This window comes from Erinaceus europaeus, chromosome 13 (genome assembly GCF_950295315.1).
Source record: "Erinaceus europaeus chromosome 13, mEriEur2.1, whole genome shotgun sequence".
Classification (NCBI taxonomy): Eukaryota; Metazoa; Chordata; class Mammalia; order Eulipotyphla; family Erinaceidae; genus Erinaceus; species Erinaceus europaeus.
In genome coordinates, this window is record NC_080174.1 from 28,576,855 (window position 1) to 28,583,753 (window position 6,899).

General features: G+C 37.5%; 1 pseudogene; it reads left to right on the top strand.

Annotated features, from left to right (window-relative positions):
- Positions 1–979: 979 nt before the first annotated feature.
- Positions 980–6,349, top strand: LOC103116296 (tubulin polyglutamylase complex subunit 2-like; annotated as a pseudogene).
- The last annotated feature ends 550 nt before the right edge of the window (positions 6,350–6,899 follow it).

The window sequence follows — 6,899 nt, forward strand, 5'->3', positions numbered from 1 at the left end:
CTGGTCCATAACTAAAACTGTATGCCCTACCCAGACTGTGGCACTGGGTTGTCAGAGGCCAGAGTACAATCTGAAACAAGGCAGTAAGAACTTACACTATCTCAATCTACCCTAATAAAGAAGAATCTTCCCCCACCACCACCATGACATTTTAGTATAAACAACACATCCATAGTGCCACCAGCAGGCTTAACAATGGAAACTATGCCTAACCAAAGCATGGGAAAAATTCCACTGTTCAAACTCACAAAAATTTGGGGGGAAAATGTCTGAGTTTAAATTCAGAAACCTTATTATAATGTCAGTTCAAGATTTTAACTATAAAATACAGATACAAATACTGGATTTCAGATATCATTTCACTGAAAAATTACAAAAACAAAGAAAACTCTGAAAAGTTACAGCATATGAAGGACACTTTGGATAGAATTAGAATTTACATAAGAGGCCTAGTAAGTAGAATAAATCAGCTTTAAGAGACTATCAGGGAAAAAAGATAAAACCACCATACTCTCTAAATGTAAAACTGGTGGGAAAAGTTTGAAAAAAGTTAAGCAATTTCTTTTGAAATAAATTCCATAATAAAAAGGACTGTATGAGTTATTGGTATACTTGAAGATGAAAAGAAAAGAATCATGGAGTATATTCAAAGAAATCATAGCTGAAAAGTTCCCATATCTTGGCAATATCCAAAACATAGACATCCATAAAGCTGAAAAAACATCCAAGTTCCTAAATCCAAAATGGTCCACACCATGGCACACTATAGTGAAACTATCCAAAAGCAAAGACAAGAAAAAAAAATTTGGCTGCAAAGAAAAAAAGAGACTCTGACATACAGAATTAGAACCATCAAGCCTTCATCAGATTTCTCATCACAAATCCTAGACAAGAAGGGAGTAGAATGGCATATTCATAGTATTAAAAGATAAGAAGTTCCAGCCACAAATATTCTATCTTTGCAAATTACCCTTCAGATATGAAGGAGAAATTAAAATCTTCCCAAGACATACAGAAACTGAAAGAATTCAACATCAGCAGTTCTACTTTGCAAGTGTTATTGAAAGGAGTCCTACACAAAAAGAAAAAAAGTAAGTTCAACTCTAAATGAGGTAATCAATGGTAAGACAGAACTAGGAACAGAAGCAACAGCAATAGGAAAAAATGCAGAGGAAAGGGGGGCAAAATGGGTATAGTGGTACAACCAATGTCTGTGAATCAAGGTCAACTAACCAAAACCTAGAAACTAGACCAGAAACTCTAAAGTCCCAATCTTTGACTCATCTTGTATTGAACCTGAAGGGAAAGTATTGGGTGGGATAAGACAAGAAAAGATGGATGGGTAAAACTCAAGAGGCAGGGTCATAACATTTGGACTAGGTAAAACTTGGACTGGGAGTGGTGTACTATGCCAAAGCAAGGAATCTGGGAGAAGGAATGGAAGAGAGGGGCTTGGATTAAGGAGGTTTGGGTTTCTAGGTTGGAGATGAGAGTATTTTGCAGACACCCTTAATAAGAAGCTGGAAAACTGTGCCCAAGGTAGACAATTGTGCTGTAAACCACTAATATCCCAATAAAATAAAATAATCACACTCAAATGAAGAAGTTATTCATCAACTTGCATATAGATAAACCTGACATACAAAAAGAAAAAGAGAAAAATCTATGATAAAAATCATCAGGAATGAGAAGAATGAAACTACAACTGAATATGGAGAAATACAAAGAATCATACATGAATATAATGAACATCTCTATGCAAATAAATTGGACCACCTAGACAATATGTATGCCTTCCTAGAGTCATACCACCTGCCAAGACTAACCCAAGAGGTAGATAGCTTAAACAGGCAATCACTAATATAGAAATTGAATCAGACATTAAAATCTTCCCAAGAATAAAAGCCCAGGCCCAGACTGCTACACTAACAAATTCAACAGGACTTTCAAAGAATAAATAACACCAATTACCCTCAAACTCTTCCACAATAAAAAAGAGGCACAATCATGCCCCAACATGTTTTATGAAGCTAATATCAATCAGATCCCAAAACCAGGAACAAATTCTACACAAAAAGGAAACTATAGACCTAGATCCCTGATGAATATTCATACAAAGACCCTGAACAAAATCTTGTCAGTTCAGTTCAACAACAAATCAAGAAAATAATTCATACCTCAAGTCAGATGAGGAGGTCATGGGGACTTTCAATCTTTACTTGTTTGATTAGAAATCCAGAGAAATATGTAGGCTTGTGTCTGTGAGTCTGTTGCTGGGAGACTGAGCCTTTAATCTGTGGAATCTGATGCTCTCTCTAGATGAATGGCATAACAACTGAACTGAATTCTCAGAGACCCTGTGGATGGCCAAGATTTGCTTGTTGCAGAAAAATTACTGCACACTGACTTCAGGCAGGCATGGCCATGGAATAAATGGGATTGAATCATTTCTCCTCCCAAAACAACAAATAGTTACAAGAGGACAAACTGAACTCATAATCTGCAGCCGAAAGACCTAAAGCCTCAGGTGGATGCTCACTGCATATGGCTGGGGCAAAAAGGGGTGCACAGGCTGAAGAACAGTAGTCAAATCAGAGCTCCAGGTGAGGGAGGGATAGAATACAGAGCTCTGGTGGTGGGAATTTTACCCCTCTTATCCTATGGTTTTCTCATTGTTTCCATTTTATAAATAAATAAAATTTTAAAAAGAATAGGAAAGCTATCAGAGGAGGGGATATAATGCAAAGTTCTGGTGGTGGGAATTATGTGGAATTGTACCCCTCTTATTCTATGGTTTTGTCAGTGTTTCCAACTTATAAATGAAAATTAAAAAAAAAAAACACTATCTCCAGGTATTAGACAGCTGAAAGCTGAAATACCTGACCTAAGGGCACAACCAGCTGAATAAGTTAATACAGTAACAGAACAGAGTAACAAATAGCTGAGCTACAGAAAACAACAGAGGGGAGAGAAAATAGAACAAATGAGGTTGAAAATAGAAATAGTAAGATTGAGGATGAATTAGAGACAAATAAAAAAGAAGTAAGAAATCTCAAAAAGAGATTAAGAGATACTGAAAACAACAGAGTCCTATGGGGTGACTTCAAAAGAAATAAATATGCATGATTGGCTTATCAGAGTAAAAAAGAGAGGGAGGGGAAGAAAGCATTCTATAAGACATAATAGCTGAGAACTTCTCTAGTCTAGACAACATACAAGACATAAAGGTTCAAGAAGCCCAGAGGGTCTCAAACAGAATGAACCCAGAGTTAAAGATGCATCATATTTAAAATGAAAAGGGACAGAAATAAGGAAAGATCCTGAAGGCTGCACTATAAAAACAAAGAGTCACCTATAGAGGAAAACCCACAAGATTAGCAGCAGATTTCTTCACACAAATACTAAGGGCCTGAAGAGAATGGCAAGATGTATATATATATATATATATATATATATATATATATATATATATATCGAGTTCTTAATGAGAAAGGCTTTCAACCAAGACTACTGTATCCTGCTATACTGTCATTCAAACTAGATGAAGGGATAAAACTTTCTCAAGTAAGCAACAATTGAAGGAATCAGCAATCACCAAGCCTGACCTGCAAGAAATAAAGATCTCTTATAAACAATCGCAGCATCATAAACAAGCCATATATTTGAACACTCTAAAATTTTAGAATAATGGCATTAAAATATCTTCATTCTAATTAATATCAAAAATTTCAACTGCCTGAATTTACCTACTAAAAGACATAGAGTAGGAAGATTAGAAAGTACAACCCAATCATATGTTGTCTGCAGGAATCCCACCTAACTCAACAAGACAAACACAGACTCAAAGTGAAAGGATGGAAAACTACCATACAAGTCGATGGACCACAAAAAAGGGCAAGAACAGCTATTCTCGATCTGACACAATAGATCTTAAAACAAATAAACTTAAAAAGATAAGGATGGACATTACTAATGCTCAGAGGATCAGTCAATCAAGAGGTCTTAACAATTACTAACATCTATGCATCCAATGAGAGGCCATCCAAATACATCAAACATCTATTAAAAGAGCTACAGCAATATATTAACAGCAACATAGTAATAGTAAGGGATTTTAACACTCCTTGGATGTTAGACCAGAAATTATCAAATACTTAGAAAAAAATATTGGCAAAATTGTTTTCCATCTAAATTTTAAAGGCATCTTCAATGAAATGAATCCAATTACAATTATATTGGAGAAGTTTGGAATGTTCTTACTCATGGCCACAGAATGTGAGGTAGGATTTACAGGGATGCAAAGGTCACAAAGGCTCCTAAGCTGAATGTGGACCCCAGATCACATCAAATCAATGAGGTTTTACAGTCAACAATATTTATACCCCTTTCCCATATTTGGAAACTACTTTCTTCCCTGATCCAGCCTTTCTGGTCCTTTTTTCCAGCCATGACATCATCTCCCCAGATAATAACTAGGAGCTTCCTGCATATCAGATTTCAGGCTCAGGGAAAAACAAACTAGTATAGTAGCCACAGGCCCTTTGGAATATAACTAAAGTATGCCTACTTGCTATCTACAAAAAAGAGGACCCCCCCCCCAACTCTTCATCTACACTATTCCAAGCCTTTAGGTTCATGATTAGTCAACTTGTTTGGCTTTATGTTAATTCTCTTCTCAGCCACCAGGTTCCAGAAGCTAGCATGATGCCAACCAGACTTCCCTGGACAGAAAAACACCACCAATGTGTCCTAGAGCTCCAATTCCCCAGAACCCTGCCCAACTAGAGAAAGAGAGAGGCAGGCTGGAAGTATGGATCAACCTGTCAATGCCCATGTTCAGTGGGGAAGCAATTATAGAAGCCAGACCTTGCACCTTCTGCATCCCACAATGACCTTGGGTCCATAATCCCAGAGGGTTAAAGAATAGAAAAGCTATCAAGGGAGAGGGCGGGATACGGAGTTCTGGTGGTGGGAATTGTGTGGAGTTGTACCCCTCTTATCCTATGGTTGTGTCAGTGTTTCCTTTTTATAAATAAGTAAAAAATAATAATAAAATAAAGATTTTTTAAAAGCTGAACAATAAACACAAAGCAGAACTTGGATTGGATCTTGTTTTTTGCACCAAAGTAAAGGACTCTGGGGTGGGAAGGTGAGGGTGGGGTGTTCAGATCCTGGAACATGATGGCAGAGGAGGACCTAGAGGGAAAACTGAGAAATGTGAACAGGGGTAGATGGCATAATGGCATAATGGCATAATTATAGTGACTCTCATTTCTAAGACTACAAAGTCCCAGATGAATTCACCTTCTTTACCTCAATTTATATGGAGCTTGAAGACATCATGTTAGGTGAGATAAATCAGAAAGAAAAAAAAAGGATGATCTCATTCATAGGCAGAAGTTGAAAAACAAGATCAGAAGGGAAAAAACTAAGCAAAACTTGGAATGGAGTTGGTGTATTGCGCCAATGTAAAAGACTCTGGGGTAGGCAGGGGGTAGGATTCAGATCCTGAAACATGATGGCAGAGGAGGACCTAGTGAGGGCTGTATTGTTATGTGGAAATGTTATGCATGTACAAACTATTGTATTTTACCATTGACTGTAAATCATTAATCTCCCAATAAAGAAATTAATAATAATAATAATAACTGCATACTGCCTGAAGATGTAAAGAATTTTTACCTTATGACCAACAGCTTCCACGTGACATAGAACATGAAGCTGGGTGAGCATACCATTCCATGACAATTAATGGCATCTCCAAACTGACACAACCAGTCTTCCATGTACTCACTTCCTAATGTACTGACTCTGGCAGACTTGGATAACAATACACAGGAAGCCAGTGAAAACCAGCCAGAGAAGCCTCACTTTGATTCATATAGTGTGATTTTTGAGCTGGGTCCTTGTAATGGACATGGGAACGTTTGTCTTGTCTACAAAAGAGGGAAACCAGAATTGGCATAAGACAATGAGATCTGGTTCCTTGACAGAGCACTCTACTGGCATTTCATTACAGACAACTTTACTGCCCATAATTGTCTGCTTGTCACCCACCTAGGCCTGTCCCAGAGGCAGTCTGCCTTCACCAGCTATGGCATTAGCCCACAGGCTAAACAATGATTCAACATGTACAAAGCTATAACATACAACACAAACCTGTTAACAGAAGAAACTGACTCCTTTGAGAAGCTGGATCCTAGCAAAATGTTTAAGAGAAAGAATAAGATCTTGGTCCCCAAGAAGAAAAGGCCTGTTCAGCTTGCCAGCAGCTAGAAAAGACCCTCAGTTCCTCCCTCCACTTCCACATCTTCTGGCTCTGGAAACACTGTCCAAAAATAAATGGTTCCTTCCATTTATGTTCTCCCCAGATGCCTCAGGCATAACTCAAGCTTCACATTCTATGTACAGAGCCAGAGACCTGTCCCCTTCAGAATAACCAAAATCCGAGGCCTTTTGTTCTGATTGGAGTTAGAGGTGTGCTAATTCAGGATATTGTTTAAATGACTAAATGGATCTATTAAGATCCTTCCTTCTTTTCTGCCCCCAAGCTCTATCTCCCCACATTTCAGCAGTAATTATAGAGAAATCCCCCCCAAATCACTGACATGAGCATTGAAACTGTATTGTTCAACTAAAAAGTCAAAAATTTTACTCCTTGATTCCTCTTATCTTATGGTCTTGTCAGTGTTTCCATTTTATAAGAAAAGAAAATTAAAATGAAAAAAAAAGATACCAAATAGTTTTGCGCATATGTGGAATCTAGAGGACTGAAACACAAATACTTTCAAAAAAAAAGAAGAAGAAAAGCAAAAAAATATATATTTTTAAGACATGTAAGAACTATGGTGTTTATTGGAGGTGGAAGGCTGGGGCTTGCAGGATACATGTCAGCAATA